This window comes from Capricornis sumatraensis, chromosome 8 (genome assembly GCF_032405125.1).
Source record: "Capricornis sumatraensis isolate serow.1 chromosome 8, serow.2, whole genome shotgun sequence".
NCBI lineage: Eukaryota > Metazoa > Chordata > Mammalia > Artiodactyla > Bovidae > Capricornis > Capricornis sumatraensis.
In genome coordinates this window covers 90088353-90102944 of record NC_091076.1, presented here as the reverse complement: position 1 = coordinate 90102944, position 14592 = coordinate 90088353, and positions in this window count along the sequence as shown.

Sequence of the window (14592 nt, the reverse complement as noted above, 5' to 3'; positions counted from 1 at the left end):
GCTCCAAGTTCTCTTCCTTACAACAGTAAGGGTCTATGATTCATATCCCAAGGCATCAGCCCTCATTTGCAAGTAATTTCCATGGCACTTATTTTATGTCTAAACGCACAGAAATATCTCTGAATCCTGCCCCTCTCCTCCCTCTCACCAGAGTCTCCGGGTCTTTGGTCCTTAGCTCTTATCTTCACCCTTCAAGGACCTCAAAGCTCTGTCCTCACCTTCCTTTCACAATTTTACAGCACTCACTGGGACAAGCTCAACTGCACAAAACTCGGGAACAAGAAAATAGCCTTACCTAATATTCCTGGCTGCAATATGGGGGCTCAGAACTGAGTCAACTGGTGAGGTTCCATCCTTTTTGAAGGTCCTGGCAATTGGGGGGAAATCCTAGTGCCTCTCCTCCTCCTCCACCTTGCTATTCTCCATGCCAGAACGCAAAGTGGCCAGTGATTGATGGGCCTGGGTTCCTGGTAACCGCACCCAGTGGCCCAATCCTCCTCCCCTACCCAATCTCTCCCCTGTCCCTATTCAGAGATCAGATTGTCTCATGTTGGTCCCTGAGGTCCCATTAATTAAAAATACATCCAATTAAATGGCAGGTGAAAACGTGCTATTGGAGCTCTCCACCCCCCCTGCCCCAGCTTGGTCCCCCCCACCCCCCTTTTAAGGCTCAGCTGTGCTTTGAGCTGAGAAAAAAAAAGAGAGAGAGAGGAAGAAAGAGGGAGAGAGAAGAGGAAGACATAGAGGTGGGGGTATGGGGGAAAGCTATTTGAACCTCTGCCAGGGTAGCATGTGCCAGCCTGGGAGGGTGGCACTGTGCCCTGGTGTCTAATTTCTGGAGGTGTGAGTAGGTTCAATCAGCTGGGTACCCACTTCCATTTCCCTTAAAGGGGCAGAGGGAAGTCAAAGGTTGCGGCTAGCTTTACTGCCCTCCTTCTGGGTTCGGTGAATGAAAGGTAGAAGTGTAAATGGTAGACGGCCCTTAAGACAGGGTATGATGTTCAGGGGTTGCAAGAGGCTGAGGCTTCTATTCTTGGTATACTGCTCTTCCCCAAACTGCAAAGAAGATAACGAGAAGCATGGTGGGACCCAGGTGGCAGGACATGGCAATGCTCCCAAGCCAGGCTGTACCTACCCCTGCCCACAGGAAAGCTGAGAAAAAAATGGAGGGAGGGAGGAAGAAAGGAGCCATGATTTGGGTGGGAGCAGACGAGTCAAATAGGATAAAATATACCAGCATGGACATTTGCGTGGGCAGCACCTTATAAGTAAGAGGCTCTGGAGGGACCTACTTGTTCTTTCTCTGTACAAAAAGAAGCAGAAGTAGTACAAAGTCACCTCAACCTGGCAGGCTGTGAGTAGGGCATCTTTTCTCCTTCACATTTATGGTGTCCCCAGCATTTTGTAAGGCATCTGTCCTGTCCTCCATCCCTCTAAACCCTTCCGGCCCCAAGCAAGGCAGAGTTAATAGGCACTGAGAGCTGTTGGGTGAGGAGCTACAAAAAAAGGAGTAACTAAAAGTGGCACTCAGAATCCAGGCAGTACTGGGAGTACCTGCCAACTGAGGGCCCCCTCCTGGCCTCCCTGGCAGTCTCAGTACCTCCTCACTTCACTTTAACGCTAATTGGAGATTTTAATCTGCGCCGCTGCTCTGCTCGGGGTGCTGGGGGGAGCGCCAGCTGTGCAGCAATTCCAGCAGCACCGACTGTTTAATCAAGCTGTCCTCCTGGGGAGGGACCCTCGGGCATGGGGGTAGGAGGGAGGAGGAGAACCTCTGTCATCTCCCTTAGCCTGTTCAGCATAGAAGGGCTTCCTGGAGACTGAGGACCAAATGTGGGAGACCTTATCCCCACAAGGGCTCCATGGCCCTTGGATCCTTAGTGGAGCCAATACACATATGGGAGCACCATGAGGCTTAAGGGCTGAAGCAGTCCCCATCCCATCCTGCTTTCTGACACCTTTTTTGGCACAGAGCCCCAGAGTGTCCTGGGTGTCCTTTTGGCACGCAGGCTGTAAGTATCTTTCAGATCATCTGAGCTCTGCAGGTTTGTGCTGGGAGAAGTGATGGGGGCATAGAAGGTTGAACTTTGCTACTCTCTCAGTCTTCTCAGTCTCTCCCTTTCTCTTAAGTGAGCTAACTCTTTAAGAGCTACTTCTCTTGAAACAATTATCATAAGAGACTTTTTTTTTTTCTCTCTGAAAACCCAGATACCTCCAAACTCTGGGCTGGAAAGTGACTGTCTAGAGGCTGACGACAGGTGGAGCTTGTTACACCCCTAAAGAAAGAAACACCTGTACAAGGTGTTTGGTGCCTAAAACTAGGAGGCTTCCGAGGTTTGACTGGGAATCGACATGTCAGTCCACTAGGGAAGAGCATTCAGGGTCTCAGGCCATTTTTAAAGGAAGATCAAGTGCAAGAACAATGAACTATTCTGGCTCCTTGGGCCTCTGAACTCAGGCTCTCTGGGTATTTTTCTCACCTCTGTCTCAGGGAAAGAGTGTGGTGCCCCCCTCTCCCTTCACCCAAATGCTATCTGCTAAGGGGCAGGAGTTTTAATTGGTCAGCAGCGCCCTCGTGTGGCAAAAACCAAGGCTGTAGCAGCCCAAGTGGCCCAGAAGCTTTGAGGGATCAGACATCCAGATTGACAGAGGGGTAGGCACGGTACTCTAGGTACCCAATACTTCCAGAGACATTTCCTACTTTCGAACACCTAACTCTCCATCCATCCCACCCTAACTGCCTCACCTCCAATTCAAGGTATGTGCCTACCAGGGGAGGGGGCACCTTACCCAGAGCTGGCATTTGCTTAGGCCTACTGCTTACACTGTCTGGATTGCAGGGGTGAAGAGCCATTGCTGACAGAGGAGATCTAAGGTCAAAAGGGTAAGCTGATATCAACTACAATGGCAGGAGAGGCTCTGGAACCCCTACAAACTCCCTACAGGTGCCAGACAAGAGCTGCCTTCTGAGCTGGAGACTGAGTATTACTTACTGATGGGTTCTGCCCTACAGTGATCCATTTGCTACTCCCTGGATGTGTCTGAAAATGAACAGGGACAGACTCTTAAGAGTCTGATATCCTTGTCCTCAGGAATGGACACAAGATAAGAACCTTTCCCTCAAAAGATTCAAGTTATTCCCCAAGGTTCCAGGCCATAGGGTGGAATGCACATTTGGGACTTCAGGCTTCCAGCCCTAAGAGAAGGGCTGCCTGTCATTAGACCCTAACACTATCCATTTACTGTTCCCTTCTTCCCTCACCCACTAAATGGGAGAAATGGTTTTGAATTACAGAAAAGAGGATGGTATCTAACATTAGGAATGCCACTCTAAAAATTAGGGCTGGAAGTCACCAAGCCAGAGAGCTAAGTAAACATGGCCTTCCCCTTGTTTGGAGATATTTAACAATAGAGAGAAATATTCCCAGAGAGAAATATGATCCTGTTCGGGGTTGGAGGGTAGGGAGAGGAGAGGACCTACCTCGCCAGAAGAAGGGTAGGGGTAGGCACTGTAGGTTGGTGCCCGGCTCAGTTCTGGGCACTGAGGATGGGAATAAGCAGGCTGGCAGACCTCTACTTCCGGTGTCCTGCACAGTGTGTGGACAGGGGGCATGGCCCATCAAACCTGGGAAGGATGTGGAGAAATTGATGAGAAGTAGTAAAAAGGGACATCAATGTCCTATCCTCAGAAGAAAGAGAAAATAGCTTTTAATGGGAAAAAGAAGTCAGGGTTATATGTGAATGACATAGTGGATGAGTGAGGCAGGTGTTGTAGAGAGGCTGAGAGTAACCAATATTAGCATCACATTATTGAGTAATAGCTGATCAATAGATAAGAACAGGGATGAAATGATCACTAATGTCAATAAAGGGGGTTACCCATTCTAGCCAGGAGGGAGGAACTGCTAATCAGAAGGTAGGACACTGGACTTCCCTGGTGGTCCAGTGGCTGAGAATCTGCCTGCCAATGCAGGGCACATGAGTTTGAACCTTGGTCTGGGAGGATTCCACATACGGTGGGGCAACCAAGCCTGTGTGCCACAACTACCGAGCCTGTGCTCTAGAGCCTGCATTCCCAACTAGAGAGGAGACCCCAAACTAGAGAAATCTGATGCACAGCAACAAAGACCCAGCACAGCAATAAATGAACAAATAAAATTTTATTTTAAAAAGAAGGTAGGACACCATAGTAGAGTCAAAAAAAAAAAATTAAAGATCTCCTAAGGCAATAGAAATAAAAGCAAAAATAAACAAATGGGACCTAATCAAACTTATAACCTTTTGCACAACAAAGGAAACAATAAACAAAATGAAAAGACAACCTACAGACTGGGAGAAAATATTTGCAAATGATGTGACCAACAAAGGCTTAATTTCCAAAATATACAAACAGCTCATACAACTCAGTGACAAAAAAAAAAAAACTCAGTTCAAAAATGGGCAGAAGACCTAAATAACCATTTCTCCAAAGAAGACATATAGATGGTCTACTGACATGTCTCTATTGATACATGAAAAGATGGTCAACATCACTAATTATTAGAGAAATGCAAATCAAAACTACAATGAGAGACTTCCCTGGTGGTCCAGTAGTTAAGAATCTGCCTGCCAATGCAGGGGTCATGGGTTCGATCCCCGGTCTGGGGAGATTCCATATACCATGGGGCAATTAATTAATGTGTCACAGCTACTTAAGTCTTCATGCTCTAGAGCCTGTGCTCTGCAACAAGAGGAGCCACTGAAATGGGAAGTCTGTGCACTGCAACTAAGAGAAACTCCCGCTCGCCACAACTAGAGGAAGCCTGTGCGCTACAACAAAGATCCAGGGTAGCCAAAAAAAAATTAATTAATTTTTTAAAAACCTACAATGAGGTACCACCTCACACTGGTCAGAATGACCATCATTAAAAAGTCTAAAAATAACAAATTCTGGAGGGTGTAGAGAAAAGGGAACCCTCCCAACACTGTTGGTGGAAATGTAAACTGGTGCAGCCAAGATGGAAAACAGTATGGAGGTTCCTTTAAAAACTAAAACCAGAGTTATCATTTGATCCAGCAGTCCCATTCTTGGGCATATATCCAGACAAAACTATGATCTGAAAAGATGCATACACCCCTATAAGTTCACAGTAGCACTATTTACAATAGCCAACACATGGAAACAACCTAAATGTCCATCAACATATGAGTGAATAAAGAGGATGTGGGACATATATACAATGGAATACTGCTGCTGCTACTGCTAAGTCGCTTCAGTTGTGTCCGACTCTGTGTGACCCCATAGACGGCAGCCCACCAGGCTCCCCCGTCCCTGGGATTCTCCAGGCAAGAACACTGGAGTGGGTTGCCATTTCCTTCTCCAATGCATGAAAGTGAAAAGTGAAAGTGAAGTTGCTCAGTCGTGTCCGACTCTTCGCGACCCCATGGACTACAGTCCACCAGGCTGCAGGAGGCATCCATGGGATTCTCCAGGCAAGAGTACTGGAGTGGGGTGCCATGGAATACTACTCACCCACAGAAAAGAATAAAACAATGCCACTTGCAGCAACATGGATGGACCTAGAGATTATCACACTAAGCGAAGTAAGTTAGAAAGAAAGTCAAACACTAAATGATATCACTTATATGTGGAATCTAAAGATATAGAGTGCAGACTTGCCACTGCCCAAGGGGAAGGGAGAGAGATGGATTGAGAGTTTGGGACTAGCAGAGGCAAATTGTTAAATATAGAAGGATTAAACAAGATCCTATTGCATAGTACAGGGAACTATATTTAATATCCTAGAATAAACCATAATGGATAAGAATTTTTTAAAAAAAAGCTAAGGTAACTCCCCTGGAGATCTTTGGGACTAAGAACTTCCCTGAGACTGTATGTGTGTGTGTATAAGTGTTAATCCCTTATAAAAGCAGCCCAGTGACCTCTGATTAGCTTAAGATCCCTACCTGGCTCGAAACTCTGTGAAATAGAGTGAATTTGCCAGGACTCCGGATGTCAGGTAACTAATGGACATTACCAAATTCCTCAGGGGCCATTCCTCCTCCTGCTGCTGTCACCTGTAAAAGAAAATGACATGTAACATTAGACATGAGATAAGGGGCCAGACACCAAAAAGCGTATATGCTCTTTCACTCAGGGAGCATGGCCCTAGTAGGTAAAGTGATGACGATGATCACCACTCTTCTACTTTACAGAGCTGAGAAGGATTCAGATGAACCTTAAGTACATGCCCAAGGACAGTTTTAAGTTTTCTAAGATTCCTAACTCCAGGCAAGTAGCTCCCAGTCTAGTAAAGTAAAAACTATGCTTCCTATAATTAAGAGAGAAATTGGGAATTCAACATAAAAGGAAGCTCTGAAACCCAGAATTATAAAGGGCAATGAAGGTTCGATATGAATGCAAAGTTAATGCAAGAAAGTGACTCAAAAGAGGATAACTAGCTTTAGATTAGATAATCAGATTGTTCTGAAGCCTCTCTTGTCTAAAACATCTTGAAGAAAGGCTCAGGACTTCCTATGAGACAGAAAGGAGGTTTGTGGGACAGTAGATTTGACACAGTTTGGGCAGGTAGGTTTGTATATTCCCTATGTAGGGATGAATCTGCATCGGGACCAACTTCACATTTCTCCTGTGCTATCAACCACGGTATGATGGAGAAAATGTAAAGATACATACTGGGATCTATTTGTCATCGGCAATCGAAACTCATTTGGCAAACCCCCTGCCTCTCTGACCTACACCTATAACCTAGACCTAGATCTATCTCTAAGCTGCCTTTCTCCTAAGATTTTGCTTCCAGTTTAGGAACTAGTTAGCATTCCCCTCCTGGCTCAGCGGCTCCCAGACTCATATACTCAGAAAATAAGCATTGGAAGGGACATCTGGGAGAGGTCCAAAGAGGGGAAGGGAGTCTCAGCACCAGAGTGAGATGACTTTAGAAACTTCCATGCCTGTCAGCCCAGTGAGCACACTATTCAGGACTTAGGTCACTGTGGAGCACACCACCTTCTTTCCGCTCCACCAAAGAAGAAAACCAACAATCCAAAACTAAAAACTAAGGGAGAGGAGTAGAGCTCCCCTAGCCCCCAATTTGCCTGTAATCTCAGAGTATCTTATTTTACTAAGAGTTCTATAATCCCTTCTCTCATTCAGCAGCTCCCCTTAGTTTCCCAGCAACTGAGATGTTTTCTTTCTCTTTTCCTTCTGATTATTTTCAATATGCTTTATTATAATGCAAAGGAGCATGAGTTGAAATTTAGGGTAAATTCCTCACAAAATCTCTGAGGATCTTTTCGTACTATTCAACCCCTGGATGATGGCTGGCAACAAGCTCCCTGAATTTGGGGTAACTCTGAGGCATCAGGATCTTTGGTTATGACTTGCCACTTGCTTCCCAACGAGCCAGAGTTCTTGACTCTAAATAAAAATTAGTCATACAATTTGCATGTCATTGGGTCTTTGAGGTAAAAACATAAAAAGCTTCCCAGTTTTTCTACTAAGTTTTTAACCTAACTTTCTTCCTCAATCTGTCCTTCCCCTCCTGACCTGCCCCTCAAATCTCACAGCCTTACTTTCTTGAGGAAGCATAGGACTGTCAGGAACTGATGATCTTAAAATTGGAGGCTCTATACTCAATAGATTAAGATCCTAGACTCTTGGCTTCTAGTCTTGGCTGGCTGCCGCTCACTCACTGTGAGACTGTGGACAAGGCACTTCCCTTCCCTAAGCCTCAGTTTCTTTCTCTATAAATTGGGAAGTTGAATTAGATGGTCTTTAGTTTCCTTTCTAGCTCTGGTCATCTATGATTCTATCAGGAAGAAGACATACTGTCCTTCCATCAGGAAGTGAAATATTCCTGCCCTTCATACTTTTCTCTCAGGGCTACAGCATAGAGAAGCTCCTCTGTAGATACCTGCCTTCTCAAACTGGCTTAAATTAAGGGACAAACAAGTGAGTTCCAGCAGGAGGCCAAACTCCTTTCATTATGAAGAAATGTTAAAAAGGTAATCTAATTTTAACCCTGAACCTTGACAAAGCAGATGAGACAAGGTGGGTATGGGGCACAAAAAAAGCATGACACCCACCCTGCCCCCAACACACAACTTATGACTGTTTAAGAGTCTGAGCACACATTTGGCCTTGCCCTAGGGAACTCTGTATAACCAGTGACTGCTTAAGCCAATACAACTGTGTGTGGATGGAAGAAAGCAAGGACATGTGTAAATACTTCCAGAGCATAGGTGTAGATGTCCAATCAATACACATACACTCATCCTGTTCTCTCTTACTTAGGCCTATATGTGCTGTTTGAGAAGCTATTGTGGGAGGGGACACCGCATCCTGGTCTTTCCCCTCCCCAAAGTCAGAAAGGAAGAGACAGTGAGGCAGGAGCTACTTGGCTTCCTATAAATTGTTTTGTCCTTCCTCACAGCTGCAATCAGAAGCTAAGGGCTCCCGCAGGCCTTGTTCTGATCTGCTGCAGGCGATGGAGGGTTTTTGAAACCGAGAGGACTTGGCTGCAGCCCCGTTTCAGCTGCCATTGGGGCTGGCTAATGGGCTCATTCTGGAAGACCCCCGCCTGCTGCACTAAAGAGTCCCCCGCCGACCCCCTCCCCAGTCCCAACCCAATTAATAAATGGGGGCTCCCACTTTATGGCTCTGGGAGAAGGAACCAGAGATACAAATGACCCCCAGGGAGGGAGAGAAAAAGGCCTTCCAAGAATCAAGCCAGAGAATTGTGCATCCACAGGCACATGCTGCCACAGGCTAGTCATATCTCATTTTCAAAGCATTAACGGGGAAGAAACTGGCAAAAAACTGTATTTTCTTTCCCAGATCCAGAGTGGGATAGCATTCTTGAAGTCTGAGGGTACACCCCAGGCATCAGCTCTCTTCCACCTGGTTCTCCAATCTGAAAAAGGCAGAGTGCAGGTGACCATCTGGGCACATAGCACACACTCAACTATTTTCCAGGGGCTATCTCTCCTACTAAACTCTGCAATACTGAACACAGACATATCCCATCAATATTTGGTTAATAAACATTTTCTACTTCTTAAAAACAAAGCAACTACCTCTTTCCAAAATCTCATCACCATGAACAGTATAAATATGTCCTGAGGTTATCAACCTTAGCCTATCTTTTTTATTTCTCTCCTCACATCCAAACTATCATCAAGCCTAGCTAATTCTACTGACCCCCTCCCTTTCTTCTCCTTCCCCTTGTCTTAGTCTAGTTGCCGCTCTTAGGGCCTTACATCTGGACAAGAACAATAATATCCTAGCAAGTTTTTCTGCTTCCATGACCTAGTATAGCTGCAAAAGTCCTGAACATTGTGTTCATCTCATCATGCTCTATTCTGTTACTGCTTACCAAATCAAATTCAAATTCCTCATTCAGGCCACCAAGATTGTTCCTTCATTTCCTAATATTTTTTCCTTTATTATCCTGACTACTCCATTCATAGCCCTCTGCACAAAACACAAAGAAACTTTCTATAAGTTTTCTCTCTCCAATCACTTTCCTCCCTCTGTTTCATGTCCTCTATCTTCACTACCTTCAAAGAATCTTTTCTGGTTAACTCTGCATTTTTCCCATTATTTCTTTGCTTTGCTTCCCTCTGTACTAGGTTATTGTTTTATTTTATAACCTGCATCAGTGTGTTCACTTATAAACACCAATCTCTCCACTTCCCACTCAAGTTTAAGAGTCATCTCTCACTAGATCCAGAAGCTTCCAAAGATGAGACCCTCCCATAATCTTCCCCAGAAGTTGCCCTGTACTCAGGACGTGATCCAGCTGATGATATTATTGCTTCCCATAGAAGCAACCCTCATGGTATAACTCTTGGAATATCATATCAAACAACTACATCAAATACAAACTTATTTTTGTACAATGTCAACTCTCAGGCGGCCATATGCCATTATCAACATTGAACTTGGTACTGAGTCTTTCCAAAATTACAAATTGTTTCATGACTTCAAAGTGTGTTGCAAAACAAAACAAAAATATTGAAAAAAAAAAGTACAGTAACCATAGGACTTTATCTTCTTAATGCATAGTATATATACTGCTTTCTTTGAAGCCCCCTTAGGATGAGAAGTCCCATTTTGTTCCCTAAGGTTAATCCTATATTCTCAGGTCATGACCTGATTTTCTAGAATGCAAATCAATCCCAGAGGCAACAGTAAGGTTGTTTCCTACCAGCCTTGCCTGTAGCTGGTCTCTGACCATCACATTTTTAGAAGGTCCCTTGGAATAGAGAAGTTATTCATGAGTCGTCTCGACTACTTAGGAAGTACTTCCTGAGAATAACTTCACTTCCAAATACTGACACCACTTCCTCTGGTTTAGCCCTGTGTGATTTTGTTGTTATGTCGCTAAGTTATGTTATGTCACTAAGTCGTATCTGACTCTTTGCAACTCCATGGACCACAGCACACCAGGCTCCCCTGTCCTGTGTGATTTGACAGGAAAAAGTGACCTGCTACCTCCTTTTATCGCCTACATATTGCTCAGAATAATAAGGACTTGCCTTTTATCCTTTCCATTCTTTAGCCTCAAGGTGCTTAATAGTCTAGATAATAAAAGCAAAGGTACTGTGATACCTAGTATATAGTAGGTTCCAGACAACGTTAGTCACCATTTTCTCCCTTCTTACTCCCAACACTTTCTCAACCTTTCTGGGTCTGTTTTTTCACTGCCTAACGATGCCACTAAACTAGACAAATTAATGCCCTTTTTGTAGCTCTAGCATTCTCTGACTCAAATTCATATATTCTGGTTTGTTTGCTCTTCTATGCATCATCCTCACTTGTATCTAAAATGAAGGGGAGAGGAATAATATTATAGTTTCCAGGTTGACCTAAAACATATAAAACCACCTGCAGGGGAATGTTAATACTCCAAGAATACAAATAATTTTTAGCTTGGTATATCCATATCATTTCCTCCTTAATCCTGGAATAGTCTCTTGAACTACGTAGACAGCAGTGCTAAGCAAAATGTCCAAGATATAAATTATTTGCTTAATATAATCTAGTTTCCCGAGTGAAACTGTCTGCATAGCATCCCCCAGTTTAAGGGTTTCAGGCCGATCCTCCAACCATAAAGGTAACACTACTGTAATCAAGGGGATGCTTTACTCTCTAATGGGGCCTCCTTGAAATAAACTGTGAATCTTTACTGCAATTATTCCCTTTCACTACCCCAACCACAATTTTACCTACCACTCTCATATCTTATCTCTTCTTTATAAGCAATTATACACTGTTTCTTTCTGCAGCCCCACTACCAGACTTCTCCAGTTCTCCCTTCTTTATTTCCATTTCCCTTCTCATATTGCTTCATTTTATATGAGAACTTTGGTCCCCTAACAGAAATTGCAAATACTAATTCAAGGCCAAACCTAGAAGCTCCTAAATTTATAAAAGGGATCAGACTCCTAAGTTTTCTCTAGCTCTCTGAATTCAGCCTCTTTTGTCCAGTGTCAAAAGCATTCAAAATTGCATTAGCCTCGGTGGAGAGGGTTATCCGTCCACAAGCTGATCGTAACCAAGGGTGTCCCTCATCAAACACAAGAAGAGGGATCCTTTCCCTAGACAATCCATCAGAAAGGCTCCTAAAAGACAAGACACTTAGCTGGGCTCTTCACTTTGCTCTGCTACACTGTAGCCTTTTAAAGGTCTCTCCATGCTGCTTCCCTCAGGGGTGATTTTGGACTTGGATAAAATGTCCTTCACTCTTTTGGAACTATCAACATGATCTTCAAGTTACAACCATACCAGAGCACAACATCCCCAAAACCAACTATTCTCAGGTCCGAAGGAACTTATGTCTAAATGAGTTTATTTCATGGTTATACCTTCTCATTCCAGAGAACTATTGTGTGGCTGAGGGCTGCCTACGGCTTTATTAACAACTACCCACTTCAGTTCAGTTCAGTTCAGTCACTCAGTCGTGTCCAACTCTTTGTGACCCCATGAATCACAGCATGCCAGGCCTCCCTGTCCATCACCAACTCCTGGAGTTCACTCAGACTCACGTCCATCGAGTCAGTGATGCCATCCAGCCATCTCATCCTCTGTCGCCCCCTTCTCCTCTTGCCCCCAATCTCTCCCAGCATCAGAGTCTTTTCCAATGAGTCAACTCTTTGCATGAGGTGGCCAAAATACCCACTTAGAGAGTATTAAAGACTAACTGCACATCAATCTCTTTCTTTCAGCCTTGGACTACTAATTCTTGAGATAAGAGATATGAGAGCAATCCAGCGGTCAAGTGTTTTGGCAACCTAGTGATTAATCATCAGGGCATCAAAGCAATCCTCATGTGCTCTCTCTTTCACCAAGCTTTACTTCCTAGAGACACCATCTGCAACTGAGCTATTAGCAAAAGCAAGTTTCAGTATATAAGGGAAGAGAATGAAGTGAAGGTTGACCAGTTAAAGAATTTCTTGTACTCCACAACATAAAGTACTGCAATAATTAAAAGCTCCTTTCATAGCTCTTAGCAATAAGAAAGTTATTTTGCTTTTTCTTTCACCTTTCACCCCATTAAGTTTGTCTCCTGAATTGCTTCTCACTACCCTTAAAAACTACAAAGCAGCAGTAATTCTAAATTCCTTGCAGGATTAAGCAATCAATATCTCTGGCAGGACTAAAGCATGAGAACTGGGAAGTGAGTGGAGAAAAGAAAATAGGAAATGAAGTGGATGGACAGGAGATGGAGAGCTAGCTGCACATGAGAGGTGTGGGAGAGTACCACAAGTGATTCCTTTAGGTGTCATACTTCCCCCACTGGCTTGGAGTAAACTCTCACTTGAGTTTATATAGAAACTATATAGGCTATATAGGAACACTAGAAATGCCACACCTGGACAGAAAAATTAAAGTGTCCAGGAATGCTCACCTTGCCTCTCAGGACAACCAGAAGACTTAGCAGTTCATTTCTCCTTTGGAATGTTTGACTATTTACTTGCTTGAGGAACTCCCCACATCCATTTCCCCTAGCCCTTCAGGATGACTAAGTTGTGAACAGAGAAGTAATTCAAAACCTTAAAAAAAAAAAAAAAGTGTCAAGCTACGGGGCAATCTTTAATAACAACGAAAATCCCAGTTCAGCAAAAACTGTTAACTTACTTGAGGCATTAACCTTACCACACAGTTAAGGATGCCTATCTTGGAAAAGATAGTGCCTAAGAAATTTAGGTACTGAACAGTATGGTTCCTACTTAGAAATAGCCTTGAGTGTGATGGAGAAAAAAGTCCAGTTTAGATAGGTCCTCAGCTTTCAGGCCAAGAATTGAAAATGGTCATTGCTACGAAGTGGAAATAATATTCTCTACTAGGTTGAAGTTCACACTCCTAGTCATGAACTTGCAGTATAAAAAGACTGAAAATGAATTCCTTTTCTCTGGAGACTAACAAAAAACACAAGACTCCAGGAACTGGAACAATCTTGAGCTCTCCATTCTCCTTGGGTAAAGGTATGACAGCCCACAGGCAAGGGAACATCATACTTAAACTGTGGGGATTCAAAAATACACTGGCAATCCTCATCATCACCAGTTTTTGAATTATATTTCTTCCTAATTTCCTTGTTCTGCTGTACTCCTTAATCTTGTGATTGCTTATTCCACACACAACTTCCTGATACCTATGTCCCCTCTTCTTGTCTCCTGATAGTTTTTTTCCTGTCCTGTCTACTTATGTCCTAACTAGCAGGACTGCAGCAGACATTACAAGGGAAAGTTTAGTCTTCTGTATCTTAAACCATGACAGAGAAGGGAAAGCAATTTTCTCCTCAGTTGGAGACAGGGAAAGTTTTGGAAATGACAGGAATTTTACCCCTATCAACAATTTTGACTTACTTCCTGGATTGGCAATGTATCAGGAAATCTCAACAGAGCTGGGAACACTAATCCATCCCCATGCTGATCCTACTCATGGTAACAGAGGAACTGGTGTGGGGATGAGGGTCTCTGATTGAAGAGACTATTTTTTGGTCTAAACAGCCTCATACCAACTTCTTTTGATGACAGTTGAGCTCAAACCCACTTACCTCTCCTTTCAGAAGGAGTCAGGGTACATGAAGCTCAACTCTTTTGACGGCCTGGCACCATCATTACTTTTGTACAATGGTTTTCTACTTTAGAAAGTCACATCTTATGGTTTCCCCCAATTCTTGTTTTCTAGTTCCCAGTATAATGTTTTGAAGCACCTCTTCAAACCCTAAGAACTTCTTCTTCTGGTAGTCTATGAGTCTACAGAGATTCTGAGACAAAGCACCCCTAGGATAAAGTGGAGGAAAAATGCCCTTTATACATATAATTAGATCTGCTCAAAGGGTACAAATTAAGAAGTAAATGCAATGGAGCAAAAGTGGTATAGTAACAGGAAATATTTAATTTTCCAATCTCCACTTTCCATTTTTATAAACTGAAAGAAAAAATTTAATATATTACAAAATATCTGTACATAAACAAAGTAAACCCAATGGGAGGCAAAACAGAGAGAGAAAGGAATACAGTGTCAGTAACCTAATCAGGGAGAATGAGGTCGCAACTGACACTTTTCTGATGCAGCATTCT